Source organism: Rattus norvegicus, chromosome 19 (genome assembly GCF_036323735.1).
Source record: "Rattus norvegicus strain BN/NHsdMcwi chromosome 19, GRCr8, whole genome shotgun sequence".
NCBI classification, from domain to species: domain Eukaryota; kingdom Metazoa; phylum Chordata; class Mammalia; order Rodentia; family Muridae; genus Rattus; species Rattus norvegicus.
The window spans coordinates 34,259,080-34,281,136 of record NC_086037.1 but is presented as its reverse complement, the minus strand read 5'-3'; the positions used below and the strand labels follow the sequence as shown (position 1 = coordinate 34,281,136).

General features: G+C 47.7%; 1 long non-coding RNA gene across 1 annotated transcript; it reads left to right on the top strand.

The window, feature by feature from the left end:
• The first annotated feature begins 5,782 nt into the window (after positions 1-5,782).
• LOC134483619 (uncharacterized) lies at positions 5,783-8,094 on the top strand. The gene is made up of 3 exons (XR_010060430.1): positions 5,783-6,271; positions 6,963-7,093; positions 7,766-8,094. It is a non-coding gene; the product is annotated as an uncharacterized LOC134483619 (long non-coding RNA).
• The last annotated feature ends 13,963 nt before the right edge of the window (positions 8,095-22,057 follow it).

Genomic DNA, 22,057 nt, shown 5'->3' with positions numbered 1-22,057 from the left:
ATGGTTACTGGAGAAAAAGCTACAACTATTAATTTACTAAACCAGCATAACCCTTAACAGCAATCCGCAAACATCTGTCCTTATAACCACAGATAAATATAGTCTTAGATCCTAATCAAGGAAACTTCTCTGTGCAGTAGACAGCGAACACTACAGAAAATCACAGCCAATAGCCATGCAGAGCTGGAAGGCCAGTTCCACTGGACACACCTACTAAACACTCCTACATTTTCCATCCCCCGTGGAAAATGGAGTCGAAAGATTGTAAGAACCACAGGATCAGGAAGTTAGCTGTGAGACTGCGTCACCTATTAACAGCAGAAGTTACGCATGTCAAGTCTTGCCAACATGACTGCCCAGACATGAGCTGAGCAAAGCGGATACCAATGGAAGTGCAGACATACACAGGGAAGAAGCCCAAGGGGCCTCAACCCCACATAAAGGACTATAAGCAAGTAGTTAAACGTGGACGGACAGATGGCTCTTCCCAGGAAAGAGCACACCAGTTGATTGTCCATGGACAAACAGCCCTGAGAACATATATACAATTAACAGTGTCTAGACTCAACAGGCTATATTTAGGAGGGGATGTGTATACACAGAGACATATATCCATGCAATGACAATTGATAAAAACATGAGGCCGTGAATTTGAAGGAGAGGGGGGAAGGGGTCTACGGGAAGGTTTGGGGGAAGGAAGAAATGTTATAATTATAAAACAATCTCAAAAATATATAACAAGCAAGAGGAAGGGGGGATCTGGGGGAGATGGCTTAGTTGGTAGGGTTCTTATTGTATAAACTTGAGGACATGAATTTAATCCCCAGTAGCCACATAAAAAAGCAAGGCATGGTGACCCAACACTTATAATCCCAGCAGTGGGCGGTGACTCACACAGATCCCAGAGGCTCCACTGCCAGACAGGTTAGCCTATGTGGTGAGCCAGGCCAGTGAGCTGTTCTGCCTCAAAAAACAAAAGTGATTACATTTTTTAAAAAAAGATTTATTTACTTTATTTATGTGTACACTGTAGCTGTCTTCAGACACACCAGAAGAGGGCATCAGATCTCATTACAGATGGTTGTGAGCCACCGTGTGGTTGCTGGGATTTGAACTCAGGACCTCTGGAAGAGCAGTCAGTGCTCTTAACCACTGAGCCATCTCTCCAGCCTGACATTTTACTTTTTTATAGAGTACAAAGAATGATATTTGAGGTTGGCTTTTGGGCTCTACACATGTGTACACACACAAGTGGACCCTACATACACACACACACACACACACACACACACACACACACACACACACACCAAAAATGAAAAAGAAAAGCTAGAGTTTCAGTACCGTATTTAAAATATACAGTTAATAAGGACAATCCCGTGTGTTCCTAAGAGTGCTGTCCAGACTGACTTCCCTCTTCCTCTTCCCATGTGCCGTAATGGTCTCTACTTAAAACTTCTTTTGCATGCAATAAAGAAAGGCAACAGATATGTTTGGATAAAGGAAAGAGGTAGAAACACAATGGACCCAGGCTACCAGTCCACAGGCTACCGCAGCTCTACCGCCATTTGCCCCCTGCTTTTGCATGATCCTTTGAGCTGTTTCCGTGCTGGGAATGTGGCCGTCTTATGGTTTTTCTACCATTGGTGGTCAGGTTTCTCACAGTGGTGTGGTCACTTGGTGTCCCCAGTGAGCCCAGCGTTGTGAGAAGTCTGATGGGGCCCTGGACTCGCCTTCTGCATTGACTTGGCATTCCACCACAGTTCTAGCTGCTTTGGCAGGACCTGTACTTCTGTCTCTGTTCTGCAGGAATGGGGCCCTCAGGACTCTTAATGCATGGGGAAGCAGGAGTTATTGTATAAGCCAACTGGAAGTTCTGATGTCTCCCTAGTAACCAGACAGCAGATATGCTATGAAGGTTTGTTGAGTGAAAGAATGAGTGGTCGAATGGCTAAATAAAAGATGTTGCTTACTTTTCTGAGGTTCCTTTTCAATCTCTGGGTTCCTCCAGGCCTGGGACCCTGCTGAAGCTCAGATCATGCCTTTTCCCTGCAACCAGATGCTCTGTGACTTAGAGCAGACTCCAAAGCTTAAGAAAGCTTCTGGCCTTGTGATCTGCAGTGATGCGGGCCACCAGGCCCTGCTCCACCCAAGTCCCAGCCCAGCACTGTCTCACCTTGGTCTGACCTTGACATTGTCCACTCTCCTTCCTCTGCAGTCAAAAATCTCACTGACGGTCCTTCCTGGCCAGAGCTGCAGCTCCCGGGAACTCATTCCCCATTCTGCTGACACCCGCACTCTGTTGATCCCAGTAGAATTGGCCCCAGGGAGCAGAGCTAGTGTCTGCCCCATAGATACCTTGATGTTACAATGGCTGCTGAGTGATCGGCAACCGGGAACTCCCAGCACTGTTTTCAGGGCAGTTGGAGCTGGAGGGAGGCATGGCTGCCCTTCGCTCCGCTTCAAAGAGACTTTGCCCATCTTGTCCTATCAAAAATAACAGACCACGGAAGTGTAACCTCTTCCCAGAGCAGATACGCATTTGCAAGGCGGCGAAACTACATAATTACAGACATAACACTCTAAAAATAGGCCCTGTGCCCGCACAGGCAGCCAGAGCGTGGCACCGAGCACAGCACTGCCACGTGTGGCGGTATTAATAGGGGCTGTGGCACCGTCCCAGGTGACAGATGAGGTGACTCGAGAAGGATTACCACCGGGATCACTGAAATGTCCTGCTGCCCAGTGCCTGTCCAAGGATGTAGAACTCCCTTGAGGACAAGACCTAGCAGGGAAGACTGATGTTCCACAGTTCAGTGGCAACTGGAGCTAACCGTGATTGTGGGTCTCAAGACAGCAGGGAGGAAGGCTAGGCGAGGTTTGAGGTTACCCATTCCATCACTGCATGCTGTGTCAAAGGGCTTTACCCTGCCCCAAAAATACGCACACTAATTATGTGTCAACTAGAGATAATTTTTTTCACAGAAGTCGTCATACAGCTACAATTGTCAGATTTCCCCCTTGCTGTATTCCGGCAACTACCCAACAACAGGACAACAGGAGTTGAACAACAGGAGTGCTGTGCTTAAAGCGTGTGACCTCCCTCACACATTTACCTACTGTGTGCGGACTCTGGCTATCCTCCCGCCGCAGGCCCTTTCAGGCTAGCCAGCTTCCTGCGTGGTTAGTGCTGGGCTGGGTTAGTGTTTAAAAGGGCTAAGAGGACTGTGAGTCTCCCAAGTTCTCACCTCCAGAGCGACATGGTGTCAAGTCTTTCGCACGCCAATCAGGGTCAGACAGGAGGCGTCCATGAGGGAACTGATTGCATATCTTGGTAGGAGAAGCAATGGAATTCCAAGGCTGGATTTAAGACCTTTACATTTTCTCGCTTAATTTTTAGAAGGGCTCCAGAAGAAAGGAATTACTATTTGTATTTTATAGACAAGAAGCTGATGTTCAGAGAGGCTAAACAACTCTTCCCAAAGCCACACAGCTAGAGGGTCAGTGTGAACTGAGGACTGACCTCAAAGCAAACTTTCCTCCCCTTGGCACGAGTATCCCCGGTTGACTACTAAGTCCGCCATTTCCTCCCGGTTTCCCATCAGGGGAGGAATGAGAGGGCCTTCCAGAACACCTTCAGGGCACAGCTGCCTTGATTATTATCCCATAACCTTTTTTCCAGCTGGTCCAAGCCAATCAGTCCCTCAGCTCTGTTTCTAGTAGGCCAGAGGCTCACACCCGAGGGGCAGAGAGCTGCCCAGGCTTTTGAGCCTTGGGCCAGAGCTGAGGTAATGAGGAGCCTGTGCTCCGCCAGCTGCCTCAGGTGCGCCAGGCACTGCTGTTGGGCTGACAAGAGCAAAAGCTCACAGCTCCTCCCTGGCGCCTTCCGAAGCAGCTGCCTTTTGTTCTGTGTAATGGGTGGGGGAACTGAACTAGGTCAGGAAATGGCAGGGCAGGTTCTCAGACTCTGGTCATTGGGCTCCAGGGTTGACGCTCTCCAGGCTTGACTCACTAGCCGCCTCCCCAGCCAATGAGGAGTGTCCAGTGTGTGAGACAGGGAAGCTTTCGGCAGTTGACTTTTCGCCACAGGCCCTCTTCCTCCTGCGCAGGCGCCCTCTCCCTGACACCTGACACTTGCCCTAAACCCTCACCCCCAGCCTCAGAGCCAGAGCCAGAGAACAGGGCCAGACCCATCTCTACATCTCGGCTTCTTCCTGGAAGCTCCACAGCAGCTAAGGAGCAGACCACCTTTCTTCTGGCCCTGGGCTGTACTCCAGAACGTTCCCAAAGCCTGGCGGATTGAGGCGTTGAGGCACCCATCCCCCCAAGGAAGAACAGAAGAGTCGCACGCTCCCAAATTTTCTTAGTTTCCTCCAAGCCGACTGCCCTGGTTAGTTTGCTGTCCTCTCGACACAATTAGGGTCATTCGGGAAGAAGGACTCTCAACCGAGAAAGTGCGTCGTCCATAATTTGCCTGTAGGCACGTCTTTGGCATTTTCTTAATTAGCCACTGATGCGCGAGGCTCATTTCGGACAATGGCGCCTCTGGTCTCGTGGTCCTAAGTCATATAAGAAAGCAGACTGAGCAAGCCATGAGGAGCAAGTCAGTAAGCAGTGCTCCTCCATGCCTCTGCTCAACGTCCCTTACAGTTGTAGCGTGTAATTACATAAAAAACCAATCGGGGTTGGGGATTTAGCTCAGTAGTGCGCAAGGCCCTGGGTTCGGTCCCCAGCTCCGAAAAAAAGAAAAAACAAAACAAAACAAAACAAAAACAAAAAACAAACAAAAACAATCTACTCTAGCTATGGCCAGCTACAGCAGGCTCCCCACCCCATTGGGAACCCCAAGCCGCGCTCCGCCCAGGCTCCCACCGCCATTAGCTGCTGTTCCCAAGCCAAAATGGGGATAGCCATGGGTGTGGAGAGATCACCATCACCGGCGCCCAGCCGACTACAGCATGGATCGATTTCTATAACTATACGCTGCAATCTTGAGTTCCTGCCTTGATTTCCTTAAATGAAGAACCGTGATATGGAATTCTCTAGGAAATAAATCTTTTCCTTCCCAAGTTGCTTTCTGGTTTTCATGGTGTTTTCTTAGAGCAATAGAAACCCCCAACTAAGATATTAATCAAAGCTGGGAGTGACTTCCTTCCTAGTTACACAGAAGACCGGGTCCCAAAGCTCTGACTTGTCAGACGAATGCGTCCTTCCACACTGTGCAGGTCACACACTTGCCTAGCCTTGTTTCAAAAAGGCATGCAAGGCAGGGTGTGACGGCACACACTTGTGATCCCAGTGAGGCCAGCGTGGACAACATAGAACCTGTCTCAAAATAACAAGGCAAAGCCTTATTTTCTTCCTTAAAAAAGAAAGCCAACATCTAGCATGCCTAGTCAGAAAGCTCTCTGGCCCTCCACCAACACATGAGAGGGAGGTGGATGATGGTTTCCTTGAGTGGAGACTCCCCTCACGCCCAGATGCAGGGGCCAAAGATGGAGAAGTTGAGAAGAGCCTGGTGATCCAACCCATCATGCTCTCCCATCAACCCGGAGCAGGGAGAGCATGGTGGGAGCCTGACACTCACAGCACCAGTGAACCTTGACCCTAGCCACCTGGTCCCACAGTGAATCTCCTTTATTCATGTGTTTATTTTTAATCTGACATTCCCATGGTGAGTAATTTGTATTTTTAAAACTTATTCTCATACTGGTTGTGGTAAGATATGCATGTAGGTACAGTCACCGTTTTGTTTTTTTTTTTTTTTAAGAATACTGTTCTCATTGTCTCGTTGCTAGGCAACTATCACCACTGGCCACACAGGCCTCTGTGTGAGTTTGTCTGTGTGCATGTGTTCATGGGTCTGCACTCAGGCGTGAGTGTGGTGGTCAGAGGACAACCTCGAGTGTTGCTCCTTGGGGAGCAGTCACCTTTTTATTGAGGCAGGCGTCTCATTGGCTGAAACTTGCTAAGTAGGCTAGGCTACCTGACCAGGAAGCCCAAGGGATATACTTGTCTCTGTCTCCCTAGTGAATTCCAAGTGTGAGCCTCCTTGACTTTCTTTACCCAGGTTCTAGGGTCCAAACTCAGTTCCCAACACTCACTAGGAAAGTGCTTTACTGATCAGAGACAGCTTCCTGACCCCCCTCAGAATCCAGGAAAACTCAAACTCTGTCCCCATAAGAGAGCAGACCATCCTTTGTCTCCCAGACCCAGGCGACCAGCATTCTGCCTCCCATCTGTAGGTGTCAGACCGCTCTAGGGATCTCAGGTAAGTGGGCTCCTAAAACATTTGTCCCTTTGTGGTTGGTTGGTTTGTTTCAGTTAGCGTGTTGTCTTTAAAGGTGACACTGAGTCACCGCGCATGGCAGCTTTGCCCTCTTTAAAAGGTTGAAGGGTGTTCCGTCATGTGACCACTCCCTGGGGCAGAGTCGTCTTTGCTTTTGTGGGTGGTGCTCCTGTAGCTAAGGTTAGTTAGGTTTTGGTTATCGAGTAGTAGTGTTGGGAGGCGGGGGCTCTAACCTCGATCCTGTTTTCCTCAGAGACTAGAATAACTTGTGGGGTAGGTTGTTCTTGATCGAGCAGGTGATTCTGAAACAATGTGGCCTCCCCTTTGTTCCTCTCTATCCTTTTGAACAAATATAAAGTTATGATCTTGTGAGTTAATAAATCAACCGTTTTGACTGAATAGTTCTGGAGGCTGAGAAATCTTCAAGTATGGTGCAGGCATCTGGTGAGGGTCTCACATTGCACCCCAGGGTGGTGATGGTGGGGAACATTACATGGGAGAAGGCAGCAAACATGCTCACCAAGTCTCTCTTACTCTTCTCGTAAGACGCCGTTTGTGATGATTTGTATATGTTCAGCCCAGGGAGTGGCACTATTCGAGGGTGTGGCCTTGTTGGAGTAGGTGTGTCACTGTGGGTGTGAACTATAAGCAACCCCCCCTCCCCCCATCCTAGCTGCCTGGAAGCCAGTCTTCTCCTAGCAGCCTTCAGATGACGATGTAGAACTCTCAGCTCCTCCTGCACCATGCCTGCCTGGATGTTGCCATGTTCCCACCATATTGATAATGGACTGAGCCTCTGAACCTGTAAGCCAGCCCCAGTTAAATGTTGTCCTTATAAGAGTTGCCTTGGTCATGGTGTCTGCTCACAGCAGTAAAACCCCAAATAAGATTACATCATCACAGAGGCCCCACCTTTATAGTCCATCTCATCTAATCCCAACTACTTCCCACCTAAGGCCCCTCTCTGAACACCATCCATAACTGAGCTCAGGAAAGACTACCACTGTTTCTAACACGCGGCCTTTGTAGGACAAAGCCAATCACACAAAGTCAAATTGGGCTCGCTCTAAGAACAAAGACAGGAAATAAACCACGCAAATCACACCCGCGTCCCATAGACCAGTGGGTTAGAACCTTCTCAGTTGCGTAAGCTTACGATTGGGAGAGGCAGGTGCATTTTTTTCCCCTGGGGCCTAACTTCCAGAAAGTCTGCCTCAAGGTCCGTGACTTCCAAAGAGCCTGTCCTGACACTTAGTAGGTGTGTGGCCCTGGAAGCCCACATCAGGAGCCTTGGGCTGCAGTCATTCCCTCGTGATCTGGCCGCAGCGGCTCTATCTCTCTACCCTTGCCTTGCTTGGCTTTCTAGTCAGGATGACGTGGGAGTCTGGCTAACTTCCCGCAGATGCAGTGGGTTAAATGGGAGCACGCTTCCAGAAATATTTCATAGAGCCCAGAGTGCTCTGCATACATTCTCAGGACAGAGAGGCCCGGAGAGGCTGAAGTCTCCAGACTCTGACTACAGAGCAGCAGCACAGGAGCAGATCAGGGCTCGTCTGCCTGCTGAGGAAGCAGCTGTCGCAGCCGACCTGGTGAGAACAAAGGCTAGAGACACGCTTGTTCACAGGGCACGGGGCAGACGACACCCTCACCCCGAGCAGTGCCTGCCATCTTCATCTCCAAAGCTCTCGTGGGGAGGAGACTCCACGCTCTGCCGCTGGGGAGGAGAACAGAGCCTGAGTGGCGTGTCACTTCATCAAGCCCTCATTTTTCCATTCCAGCCATTAAAGAGAATTTTGCTTTAAAAATGATTAATAATTATGAATCCATATAGCAAGTTATACATTAACAGTTGCAGGGCCCCATAGACAAGAACAAAAGAAGTTTCATTGCCACATTTCATTCATCAAACTTCTAACGAGAATGGCATTACTTATGCAACTTTGCCTTCCAGTCCTGAACAATAGGCCACTTCCTAGGACTTTGTGTGACCTAATCACAACCCCAAAAATGAATATGTCCACCTGCAAGGAAAAACATTACCCTGTACTTACAATGGCCCACTGAGCTACAAGGAGGAAATCTTTTTAAAAACTCCCTCTGGGGTTGCAGTGACCAGGAGGGCAACCGTTAGCACGGAGCCTCAAGGGAAGCAACTATGTGATGTTCTTGCTTGGGGTAAGCCTGTGGTGGTTCCAAAAACAACACCCCGAAATAGATGGGCCAGTGTGCCAGGAAACACTACTCCTCGGAGGGTAGTGCCCTCCACAGCGTGCTGGCTGGGTGAGTGAGTGATTTACACGCTGGCCCCCGCAGGTATTATGGGCTCCCTCCCATAGCTACGGGCCCCACAGTCTGGGCCTTGCATGCATCCCACCATTCTGAGGCTAGCTCCTCCCTCCGTGGCAATTTTACACAGACTGTGGGCTTTTCACACGGCTGTTATCCTTTCTAGAAGCCTCCCCCAGAAGTGTGCCTTATATGTCTCCAAGGCTCACTCAGCTCTTTCCTTCCCACTCCAGACACTTTTCCGTATCACTCAGCATTTCCAGCAGCTGGGGTCTAGACCAGCAGCAGCTCCTGACCTCTGGTGCCTTTCTGGGTACCCAGACCCAAAGAACAGCTTCTTTCTCTTGCCCAGGTCCATTTCCTCTGGTGGAATGGAGCAAAGGCAAGTTCCTGCTGGGGAGGTCTCAGGATGCACAGGCCTGAGTATGGGACGCTGAAGACAAGGTCCCTTCTAGAAGGCTGGAATGGCTAAACACAAAACAAAACCAAGCAGGAGTTTAGTCACCGTGGTGAATTGTTAACGTGCTACAGAAAGTAAGTGGGGCTACAGGATAAGAAGGTGAGGGGGGCGAAACAGCTCCCACTTCAGAGAAGTGCTCCCATTTGCCTGTGTAATTTTTTTTTTTTATTAAAGCAGCAAATGTGTTCCCTCCAGTCAGAAATGACCCATCCACAGGTAATACAATCGGCACAACTTCAAGTAGTTCCCCTGGCTTGGGAGTGTGTACACGTGGGTCTGGTAGGTGTCACAGTGAGCAGCACTGTGCCATCACCACACGAAAATCTAGAGTGGTCCTTGACAGCTGCCGCTGGGGAGGTGCTGCGTGCTGCTTTGTGCCCCGTCTCCCCTCACTCAATGTTCTTCCTTGAAGTCACACTTCAGAGTCTTTGGCATTTTTGAGAAAAGCCCACCCCGTCACACCATGACCCTCTTTGCAAAGACCCTTCTGTGTTTGACTTTGGCGGCTGAAGAATGCTGGGAAAGAAGATGCCCTGTTTCCAAAAGGAGCCAGGCCTCTTCCTTCTCCCTGAGATTTCTCACGTCCTTGCTGCTGTCTCTCCCCATCTGAAGACCCACTGGGTGGCCAGTTGGTCCAAACCGAGCTCTTGGTTTCAGATTTTATTAAAAACCTGAGAAAACTGATAACAGGGAGAATTCTGTTTTGCTTTTTGAGGCTTCCATCCCAGGTCAATTGTTCCTTTGTTGGAGCCTAAGGCATGGTTGAACATCGTGGTTGCAGAAACTCAAAGTTGGAGAAACCATTCACTTCATGGTGGCCCAAAAGCAAAGCAGGAGAGAAGAGGCCCAAGGGCATGTGTCCAGTGATCCACTTCTCACAGTAGGCCCGGCTTCTCGAGGCAGTCACCACCTCCCAAGGACACCGAATTACACCTCTGTCAGTGGACTGACTTGTTGGTAACATCAAAGCTCCCATGATCCCGTCACCTCTCCAGAGCCCATTCTCTGAGCATGCAGCATTGACAACCACACATGAGTGACAGCGACAGTCATAAATACAAACAGCCTGTTCTCTCCTTGTCTGCTGTGGTGGCTTTGTAATGTGTCATTATAAATAGACTCAAGTACATTTCCTTAGATCTATTGACTTACCTTAGTGTGAGGCGGTTGTTGTCTCAGACTTTTCAAACCCTACTTTTAGTAAGGGCTCACAAATGCTTTAACCTCCCTTCCAGCCCACCATCCACCAGAAGTAGTAGAAAAGAAAGGTTATTAGGATACAGGGGAAGTGGACCTGTTTAGAAATTGTTCTCTGGAACAAATCTAGTCTGCGCGGTCAGGATATCAACAGCTCAGTTCACAGGAATTAGCAGCGGCAGCTTGAACCACTAGCAAACATTTCACAAATATATCAGTGGTCTGGTTCCATTGTGTCAGGGCAGCAAACACGAGTCAGCGGCGGTGGCATGACCTAGCAGAGACAGCCAGGACTCAGCTGAATCAGCAGGAGTCATCAGGAGTGTCCTCGATGTCCAGCAGAGATGTCAGAAGTTCTTTGCCATGCCTCTCTTAGCAAAGTGAAGATCAGAGAAGACAAAGACATGAGACCAATGAAGAGTTGGTCAGCTAGCTGTGCAAGCCTCAGTCACTGTCTGTTGAGTCCTATTTATACTCTCTCCAAACATCACATGTCCTGCCTTAACAAAACTGGATGTGTCTGGGTCAACTGACATCACTCTGCCAACTTGAAGAGGCTAGAAGCCGCAGCAGAACTTTGTGGGTGCATTTCTCTCTGTGGAGTCATTACAAATGGAGCTCAGCATTGCAATGTAAGGTGAATCAGTACATGCGTGTCCTTAGCAAAGAATCCTTCCTCATGTGTCCTTTCACATGCTTGCTTTAGCAAAACATCCTTTCGTCTGTGTGTGCTTCAGCAAAACACCCCTTCACGTGTCTGCCCCAGCAAAACACCATCTGACACAATTGATTTTCCAAGGAAGCTGTAAGTTTCCATTTCAGGCAGTAGCTGAGCCTTTAAGGCCTCACCTTCTCACAATCCTCCTTCACTCCAGATTCCAGTGAGATCAGAAACAAGAATGAACAGACTCCAGTCCATCCTGGACCTAGCTCTTTGATGACTTCCTGACTGCTCTTGTGCCCCTCTCTTGGCCCACCTTGCCTTCCCAGATGCTGCCAATGGCAGAGAACCTTACAGAGAACTTAATGACCACACTCGAGCTCACAGCTATGTGACACCCACTTACTTAAGCTTTGGCGGCTCTCCCACTCTGACTAGTGTGATTCCGTGGGTGGCGCTGCCAGATTCTTCTTGCATAGCAAGCCTCCTTCACTGCACCCCATGGATTTGTTTTACATTCAGAGAATTTTTACTCCAACAAAATCATTCCTTTGAAGACCATTGACAAATTGACTCCCTGACAATATTGACACCATAGTTCCATTGTGAACTATGGGCTTGGGGTGAGTAGACGCTGCTGCTGTGAGCAGACATCTTGGAGTGCCCAAGCTTCCAGATAGTGTAGGACATTCACTCATGCACATCCTAAGAAAGCTGAAAGGACGATGCCACTCTGAGTAGCACAAAGCACTGGCATCTTCCATGAGTTGGCACCCCAGTGCCTCCCAGAACTTTTTGGAGAAAAGCAGGTTAAGAGGAGTGCCTCTCGGGGTTGGGGATTTAGCTCAGTGGTAGAGCACTTGCCTAGGAAGCGCAAGGCCCTGGGTTCGGTCCCCAGCTCCAAAAAAAAGAACGGGGGGGGGGGGAGGAGTGCCTCTCTGTTCTTCAGGAGAGGAAATTGAAGCTTAGGGACACTGGGTGTTTTCCAAGTTCCTCTACCTTGAGAATTTGTGATTGTAAACTTGTGGACTTGAGAGCCTAATGTAGACCCTTTTGTTTTGTTGTACTTAGCACAGGGTGTTTGTTATTGTTGTCTTTTGTTTGTTTGTTTGGATTATATCATTAGCTTCCAATGTTTAAATTAGAAAACTTGGCTCCTTATGCCCGCAAGAGAAAAATCTAGATTTGTGGTTAGGCATTTGTCCTGGCTTGCTGTCTATTGTCATGTAAAGACTGATCAAAAGCTACTTGGAGTCAGGGTTTAACCTGGCTTATAGACCTCAGGTCACAGTCCACTGAGGGAAGCCTAGGCAGGAACTAAGGACAGGAATCTGCCAGCAACTGAGGTAGAGGACATGAAGGAATGCTGCCACTAGCTTCCTCCTCCTGCCTTGCTCAGTCTACTTACTTCCTTATACCAGGGACCACTTGCCAAGGGGGTGACACCATGTGTAGTAAACTGGGTCCTCCCACATTAATTATTAATCAAGAAAATACACCTGCAGACTTGCCTGCAGGCAAACTGATGGTGCCATTTTCTCAATTGCGGTTCCTTTGCCCAGTAACTACCTTGTGCCAAGTTGACCAAAATTTAGCAAGGACAGTAATGAACATTGGACACGAATGGAGTTTTACTTCCCCTTTAGAGCAAACAGAGGCCCCCAGTTCTCATGATCTTATAAGAACATGGCTGCTTCCTCCTCCTTCTCTTTAGAATTTATTTCCTTTCTTGTAGCCCAGGCTGGCCTTGAACTCTCAATCTTTCTGCCTTATCTTCTTAAATGCTGAGATTAAAAAGTGTGCGTCGCCACTCCCTGTCTCCTCCTTCTATTTGCTTTCTGATAGCCTCTCTGGATAGACATTTTTTGAAGTCAGCAGATTGGGGACTCAAAACCTCCCCTGTTGATTCACATGTCACTGCTCTCCCAGGGGACCATGACGTCACCCTGAACATGCTTTCAGGCTTTGTGGAAATGTTTACTGAGCACCCATCATGCATAACTTGGAATTGGGGCAAGTAATCTGAACAGACATGTATATCTGTAAACAAGTTATACACCTGAGTGTGCATGCGTGTGTGTGTGTGTGTGTGTGTGTGTGTGTGTGTGTGTGTGTGTGTAGTATGTAGGTGTGTATGTGTGTGGGGTGTGTGTGTGCGTGGTGCATGTGTGTATATGTGTGTGTGTGGTGTGGTATGTATGTGTGTGTGTAAATGTGTGAGGGGAGCATTAACTGAAATACTGAAGCAGCATGTATGAGCTCTTAGTAAACCATGGAACATCCTATAAACATCAAGCCCCCGTGTTCTACTGTAGATCTCTGGAAATTGCCCCCATTTTCTGCTCACCTTTCTTAGAAAGAGTATTGTGTGTCTCTTTGATTCCAATCTCCCTGCTGGCTTCCTCACCAACAGCAAAGAAGCCTCTAAGTCAGTGGTTCTCAACCTACGGGTCACAACCCCTTTACAGAGGTCATATACCAGATATTCTGCATATTAGATATTTACATTATGATTCAGAAGAACGGCAAAATTACAGTTATGAAGTAGCAAGAAAAAATTTGTTTGAGGTCTCCACAGCATGAGGAACGTATAAAAGGGTCACAGCATTAGGGAGGCTGAGAACCACTGCTCCAAACAAACCACACAAACCTCTGGGAAGATTAGCTCAGGGGAAGCTGAATGGAGCAGGAGCAGGGAGACATCAGTAGGCTGGAAACTGAGACAAGTCATGGTAGAACTTAAGTGAGAGTTTCCCATAAAGCCTAGCAGGTCCGGAAGAGATGGGGGAGGGGCCACGGTCATCCCCACTGTAAAGGTCCTCTTGATAGATCTTCAGGAGAGCCCAACATTAACAGCTGAGAGGCTGGGCTGAATTTTGGAAAGTTCTGCTGTGTGCTTGCAAGCTTTCTAATGGGATGAAGGGACAGATTGAAATCTTTCCCTCTTCTAGCCCTGTGGCTGTTAGGAAAAAGCTTGTCAGTGGTCATCCAGTTCCAGTTCTACAGTTACGGGTTGGAGTGGGGCAGGGGCTTGGAAATAATGTTTTGTCTCACTTCTAATGGCAAAGGCGTTTGTAAACACAAACTAGAAAATGCTATCGTGGCTCCTGACAAGAGACAGGCGGAGCCCATGATGGATGCCACATAGCCATGAGAACCAAAGGACTGCAGCCAGGCATAGGCACCTGGGTGACCCCACAAGCAGGAAGCCAGAGGAGTGCATCTGCTCTAATTCCATGGATGTTAAGGCCACAGCGAATCTATGAGTCTATGTCCCAAGATGTCTTGTGGCTATTAACAAGTAAGTAACAGTAAGTTCTTGTCACGTCTTTGAAGTCTTCAGTCCTTGGCCTTCAGTCCCTTCAGTAATTGGGTTTACTATTGCTATGGAAAAACCATGACCAAGAGCAAGTGGAAGAGGAAAGGGTTTATCTGGCTTACACTTACATGACATAGACAATCACTGAAAGAAGTTGGGGCAGGGTCTCAAATAGATCAGGAACCTGGAGGCAGAAGCTGATGTAGAGGCCATGGAGGGGTGCTGCTTCCTGGCTTGCTCATCATGGCTTGCTCAGTCATGGTCTACTAGCCCAGGGATGGCACCACCCACAGTAGAATGGACCCTCCCCCACCCAGTTACCAATTAATTAAATTTCTCACATCCAGGTCTTATGGATGTTTTCTCCGTTGAGGCTCTCTTCCTTCAGAGGACGTAAGCTTGTGTCATGTTGGCATACAACCAGCCAGCACACACTTCAACCTGTGTCCATTCTTCTTGGACTATGTCCCTTTCAGGATGCCATTTAGTCTCCCCAGGCCTCAGCCTTATATCAACATACTGTGGGCGGAAGAGGATCCCAGGTAGAGAGAGTGTTAAATAAGAAGCTTTAAATGGGTGGTAAGAATGTGTCGCTTCTGTCTCCGTCCCACAGAAAGGAGCGACACCATGATGTTCTTCTCAAAGCAGTTTATTCAGGAACCTTTCTTTCTGCATGCAAGAAGCAATCTCTCTTTTCTTCCCTTCCTTCTCCTCCCAGCCCCCGAGCACACCCTTATATCCTCCCTCAACCCTGCCTCCTCCGTCCAGACTGCGTAATCTCAGTTCATAGGTCCACGTCACATGGCCTGATCTTGCGTCATGGTGCGCCTGCGCAGCTCTCACAACGGACGTGGCTAGTTTCAGGTGTGTGAGGAAGTCAGGTGCTAGTCATAAGACTTAGCTGTAGTCCCAGGTGCCATCTTGGGACTGCCGCCACATCCGCTCCCCACATCCTTTGTGACTGTCTAGCTCAGAATGGCTCCCTACAAGAATGAGCCCAGAGTAGTTAAAAATATCAGCAAAAGCCAAGCAGGATGCTACATTCTTGTAGTCTGAACTATGAGCGGTTAGGACAAGATGACTTGAGTCCAAAAGTCTGGGGCTAGCCTCAGCTACATAGCAAAATGTCTTCTCAAAAAGCATTAAATTGAAACAAAAAATTTAGAATGCTATTTAGAGAATAGCCACAAAGGGCCTCTTATACCACAGAAAGGGGATAGAATTTTGTCCTAAAGGCAAGAGTCAGGGATGGTAGACTAAAGGTAGACTGGACATTTTGTCCCATGTGAAGCGATGACTTCAGTCTAGAGAGAAAGGATCTGGTAGAGGGAAGTAATAAGTTGTATTTTACTGATGAGGAATACGAGCGTGCAGTCTGTTGGTAGTGAAAAATAGGTTAGATTAAGGACAAATTTGTGCATAAGTTTATGTGACTCATTAGGAAGAGAAAACAAATGCCCTAAGATTGGACCTTGGGGGGTGGGGGTCAGGAGCAGAGTCACACAGGCAACAGCCCTGCTTTAGGGGAGCCCTGTCTGCTTGTTCAGTCTTTGGGGGAATGCTGTTAAGAATGGTGGTCCGAAAGGTTTTGGGGATGCTCTGGCAAGAAGACAAAGAAAATATCCCCAAAACCCAGCTTTTCAGGCCTAATGGAAAATGTGAGTCTCTTCACAGTCAGGCCCCAAGAGCACAGAGCCAAGAGGGACGGAGTGGAAAGAGATCTTAAAGACTTGTCTACATACACACAACTCCCAAAGAGCCTCATACCGCCGGCCGCAGCCGCAGGAAGCCGCTCTGACAGCCTGCCCGATCTGTTCTCGCTGAGAATGTTTCCCAATATAATTTACAAATTTCAGTTGGAAATGCATTAGCAGTTGAGCAGCGAGCAACTTCTACCGGGTAAATAGGAAAACTAAATTAAAACCCCAGCTTCGAACACGATCGAACAGCACACACAGCCCCTGCAGTCTCCCGTAACCTTTTCAAGCCCAAAGAGCTCTTTTGTTTTGCCCAGTTTACTGGGTGCCTTTCATTTGATTTGATTTCAGAAAGTTTTCAGACGGTGGCTGATGAGATTGCATGCGCGGCCATCCTTAAGGGGTCTCGGGGAGAGGCAGGTGCTTTAAAATATGGCAAGAGTGAAAGTCTAGCTAAGAGCAGGAAAGACAGACATGTAGATTTTAGTCTCTCTCTCTCTCTCTCTCTCTCTCTCTCTCTCTCTCTCTCTCTCTCTCACACACACACACACACGGGATGGGGGGATGGAAAAGGAACGATGACAAAGAACAAGGGATAGAGGGCAGGCAATCTTGCAATGCCCAGAACCTTTCCCATGCTGCCCTGCATGAAGCCCTGGGTATCATCCCTTACAGCACAAGATTTAAGAAATGCATTACAATTGTGAGATGACTTTCCTCCAGACCATCGACCTCTCCTGATTCTGCGTCAATCCCATGCTGCATTAGACACTTTTGCAGAGCCATTCATTCATGACTCCTCTCGGGTGCTCCTGGGTGCTTCCCAGGAGACTCCCCGCCTCCTCTCCCAAAGTCTTCTTTGGCTCTGGTTTCTGCAAACGGCTCTGCCTTTTCTCTCTGCTATTTCTTTTTCTTCCAGTTTCATTTCTAGAATAAGCCTCCAGGCCTCAGAAGGGTCTGAGATTGAAGTCTGGGCGAGACCTTGTGTCAAAACAAACAAACAAACAAACACACACACACACACACACACACACACAATACAGGGCTAGAGAGACGGCTCAGTGGCTAAGAGCATTTACTGCCTCTTAGACTCCCAGCACCATGCAGTCGCTGATGGCCTTCTATAGCTCCAGTTTCTGGGGATCCAGCACTCTCTTCCTCTGTGGTGTCTATTCATACATGTATATAAAACATACACATATAAGCACACACATATATATAACATATGTATATGTATATGTAGAGAGATCTCTATATATATGGAGAGAGACTAGTTTCTTCATGTCTGCTTCTGAGTGATATATATATATATATGTATATATATGCGCGTGTCTGTGTATGCACCTGTAATTTTCAAAAATTAAAAGCAATAAATGAGGACCTGGCAATAGCTGGTAAAACACGTATAATGGAAGCATGTGATAGCACCTACTTTGCCATCTCAGGACTGGGCTGGCAGAGACAGGAGATCCCTAGGGCTCCCTGGCCAGCCAGCTTAGCCAACTTGGTGAGCCCTGAGCCAATGAGAGACCTGGTCTCAAAAAGTGGGGTGTGACCCAAGGAACAACACTTACGACTGACCTCTTGCCTCTCCATATACATGTGTGCACACACGTACACAAGTAAATAAATAGAATTCCAACTTCTGAGGTAGAAGAGACAGAGAGATGAGCTGAGAGACGGTGAGGCGCTGAGCAGACTCAGGAAGTAGCATGATGTAGTAGATAAAAGGGTATTTCTTTGTTATTTGCAAAGCGCATTTCCTAATCAATATAGAAAAGGCAAAAACCAGCAGGACAAATATAAGAGCAACACAGAGGAGACAAAACAATATTCTTAGCTGGTGGCATGAGGAAAGAAACCCAAGCCTACCCAGTACTAGAGAATAAAAATTAAACATTGGACTTTTTTTGGCAGGGGAGGGGGTTGGTTTGATTTTCTGAGACAGGGTCTCTATGTAGCCTTCACTGTCCTGGAATTCAATCTGAGGACCAGGCTAGCCTCAAACTCAGAGATCTGCCTGCCTCTGCCTCCTGAGTATTGGGATTAAAGGAGTTTGCCACCACTACCTGGCTTGAACACAGATATCTATTCAACAGACCGATAAAAGTTCTTAATTCTTCCCAATTGGGAGCCTCTAGATGTAGTTAGTCCCTGAGAGTTTGTCTACATGAAAGTAGTTGGCTAGAGAGAAAGGCTAAGAGATGTCAGAGTGAGTGGGGGAAAAGGGAGAAAGGAGATCAAGAAATGAATGACTTGGGCTGGAGAGATGGCTCAGTGGTTAAGACACTGACTGCTCTACCCGAGGTCCTGAGTTCGGATGCCAGCAACCACATGGTGGCTCACAACCATCTGTAATGGGATCTGATGCCCTCTTCTGGTGCGTCTGAAGACAGCTACAGTGTACTTATATATAATAAATAAATAAATAAATCTTTTAAAGGAATGAATGAGTTGTCTGGTCCCTAGATGTAAACGCCGCTGAGCCACTAGGAGAAGAGGAGGAGGAGAAGCAAGAGCGTGTGGCACGTCCTTCTGAGGCTGCTGAGAGGTAAGTAGCCATCAGGAGCTCCCAGTGACCCTGACAACAGAAAGCATGGCCTATTGCCAGCAAAGCATGAGCCAAAGACACGCTGAACAGCAGTGGAGTTGAGGGATGCGACTTGGAGATGGAGCCCTTGAACTGGAGAAGGAGCAGCCGGTGCCGTGGAGCTCAGAGTGGGGTACACACTCAAGGCACCAGCTGGCACTGCTGAGGACGGTCACACTCTGTTCTCCCTGTGCACTGGACATGTGGGGCATCTAAATGTGTTAGCCTCTCAGATGGTATTCACAGTCAGAGCCTACACAGAACAGCTAGTGCATTCGTATCTGCTTCTGAGTGGGCACAGAGACAATGCCCCAAGAGGGCCTAAGTAACTGTTTCAAGGCTCTGCGATAATCAGATGATGGAGAACCATTAACCCACTGCAGGGAACCATCTCTGGAGCACTCCATGCTGGATCCTTTTGCTTTGAAAGTCGGCTCCATCCTCCTGAGACTCTGCCTTGGCACTCCTCACTGTGGCAATCTGAGTGTCTCCCGACACCTTCTGGAGCATGCTGGCCTGCTGGGTATTTTGCCCTTATGAAGCCTAGGGGGAGAAGTCTCGGCATCCCCCCTTCACCCACGTTCTCTTGCATTCTTTGTAAGCAGAGACTCTAGGCAGCTAAAAGAAAAAGGCCACATGACTGGCGTGTTCTTGCCACACGAGCTTGGGAGAGTGGCATCCGCTGTAGGACACAAGCATGAGGGAGAATTCTCACTCACCTCGTCTGAGAGGAGAGAGGAACGGTTACCTCCTATGAGATCCGAAGCTCAGCGCTCGCCATGTGGCCCTTGCTCATTTAGAGGAGTCTGGTGCTTTCACAGGAGAGTGGGCAGTGCTGACGTGCTCAAGTCCAGGAGGAAAGACTCTTCCAGGAACCAGGGCCCAGGCATGGAAGGGAAAACGAGCCCTTGCCTCCTGCTTTGTTCAGTCTGCAGCTTTGTGTTTGGGCCCTGCATGCTGCCAGTGGAGAAGTGTCTTTAAACATAAAACCAACACCGGTGCACTTTACTCAAGGTCTATGGGTAGAGTTCCAGGAAATAGCATGGTGGGAAAGAAATCCTGGGGCCTGTTTCCCCAACTGCACGTTGCTTTTAACGTGGCTGAGAGACCTGAATGTTATTCAAATATTACTCAATAATGTTCACTGGCACTTTCTAGTACTCAGTATTTGCTAGAGGCAAATATTCTCTATAAAATCTTTGTAAAGATCCCTATAAATACCATCCAGTGTCCTGTGTTTTTATTTATCTAGCAGTGGTTCAGACACCTATAAAAATTCCTAGAAAGGATGGAGAACGTTAAAGGTATTGTGAGAATGACTTGGGGTTTGGGGTTTTAGTTTCTCATTCCTGGATGCCAACGGTTAGTATCTGTAAGGAATTTGGAAAGCCCAGGGCAATCATAGAGGCTACTGGTCACTCAAATAGAAAAGCTCAGAGTCTTAGTACCCAACACAGAAGCCAGTCACACACAGCCCGTGTCCTTCACCAGCAGGTAAGTCAATGGACATCAGAGATGATGACGGCATTCCTCCATGATGACAAGGTCCAGGACAGTGTCAGTGATACTTCTGGTGACCAGAGGACCCTTGTCTGTATGTTTCCACACTTACCAGAATCTTTGTGTCCCTATGAATGCAGGCTTTTCTGGTCTGTAAACTTCCTGTCTATAAGAATAAGAAATTAGAGGAACCAATGATTTCTCCAAACATGATTCTCAGTGAGACTTGAGTCTAAAAACCTCCCAAGGTGTGCCTTACAGTAGCTGCGGTCTTAGCCATGAGCCTCGTGACCACTACATTCCTGAATGGCATTATCTGATTACTTCCACTGCATCAAAATGGAGTGCATCCATTTTTCCATAGGTCACACTGCAAAACTGATGAAGGTCACAGAGGTTTAGGAAATGTCGCCAGAGACTTGTGTGAGCCCTGTAGTTTCAGGACCTGCAGTTTGGGGACTGGAGGGTCGAACTCTGCTCATCCAACCCTCCTCCTCTTTGTTCCCTCAGAAACCTTCTAGCACTTTTCAGCTCTCCCACCTTGACTGCCTGTAACATGCCAGGAACAAGCATGGAATCTTGGCCCAAGGCGTGTAACTAGTAGCAAAGAGATAGGCCTGGGTTACACTTTCATAAATGTCCTAAGTGACTCTAGAAAGCAAATCCTCCGAGCCCTGGGTTGGGGTTTGTCTGCATGTGAAAATATTTTGCCAAAGGTGGTCGCTGTAAAATGTTCAGCATTAACGTTTATGCATCCGTCTTCCAGTCTAGAATGAAGTAGATGTTCAGTGAAGGGTTGAACCGAATAGACTATGTCTTAATGTTTATAGAATTAGTCGGGAAGAACCACAGAAACTTGGGAACTGTTTGCTCCTCCACAGCTGATCCTAACCATTCTCTTTGGACCAACACCCCACAAGATTGGGTGTGTGTGCCAGCTACTCTTTGGCTGGCTTGAGGTTTTGTGGCCCAAAAGTCCTTTATGCAAAACAGAGCAAGCAGGCTGGGATTCAAACTTGCTGCTGAGCAAATGATATCTTGTCTGGTGCTGACCGGGGCACCTGGCTCTGTTTGGGGAACCTTCAGACCTGCAGTGTTCTTGATCCAGAAGTTCCAAGTGTAGGAGGGCTCAGAAATGTGGGTAAATACCAATATCCAGCCTTTAAGTCCACCCGAAAAACTAGCGTTGGTACTTAGCTCTTGAGATGCTTCAACTTAGCAAATGTTGTAAGATGTGAGACAATATTCACAATGTATCTTTTAAAGGGAACAAAGACACTGATAGAGTCATGGAGGGGAGATCGCTTAATGGCATACATTTAAATATGTGTGTAGTGAATGTAAGACCTGGGTTCAATCTTCAGCCCTCCAACTGCCAAAAAGTAGGCAATAACAGAAATACTATATAGGCTCAGACATGGTTTATGTACACATATATGTGTTACATATAAAGTAGGCAGAAATACACATATTAATGTTATTAGTATTAAGGTTGTTCTGCTGGTTTGTGATAACAGGGTTGAACTCAGCTCCTTGTACACCTTATACAAGCATTCAGCCACGGAGTTATGTTCCCCAGCCTGTAATTAGTTCTTTATCATCAGTGAGATTACGACTGGTTTTATGGTTTATCATTTTGTATATCTCCAGGTTTATAAACGAGCATATTCACTTTCAGGATGGAAACCAATAAAATTGTGTTAAAGCGATGCTGTGTAAGAAATATTAACAGCCCTGACAGATCTTTCTATGACGGCTTTAATATTGACACTAATAATTATGGACGGTATTTACTGAGCACTTACACGGAGTCACTACGCAGTCCGCCCAGCCCCCACCCCACACACACACAACACGCCTTGGGTCCTCATGAACATTGTGTAAGGGACGCATTAGTCTGCCTCTTTAAATATGGAAACCAAGATCCCAAGGGCTGAGATTGAAACCTCTGGGTACTCTCTACTTCTCTTAGGAGGTGTGAAGGCAAGCATCACCACTTTTCCTCGGCACACACACCTAAGTGCTCACACGTGTGCACAGAAACACCCAGTTCGTACA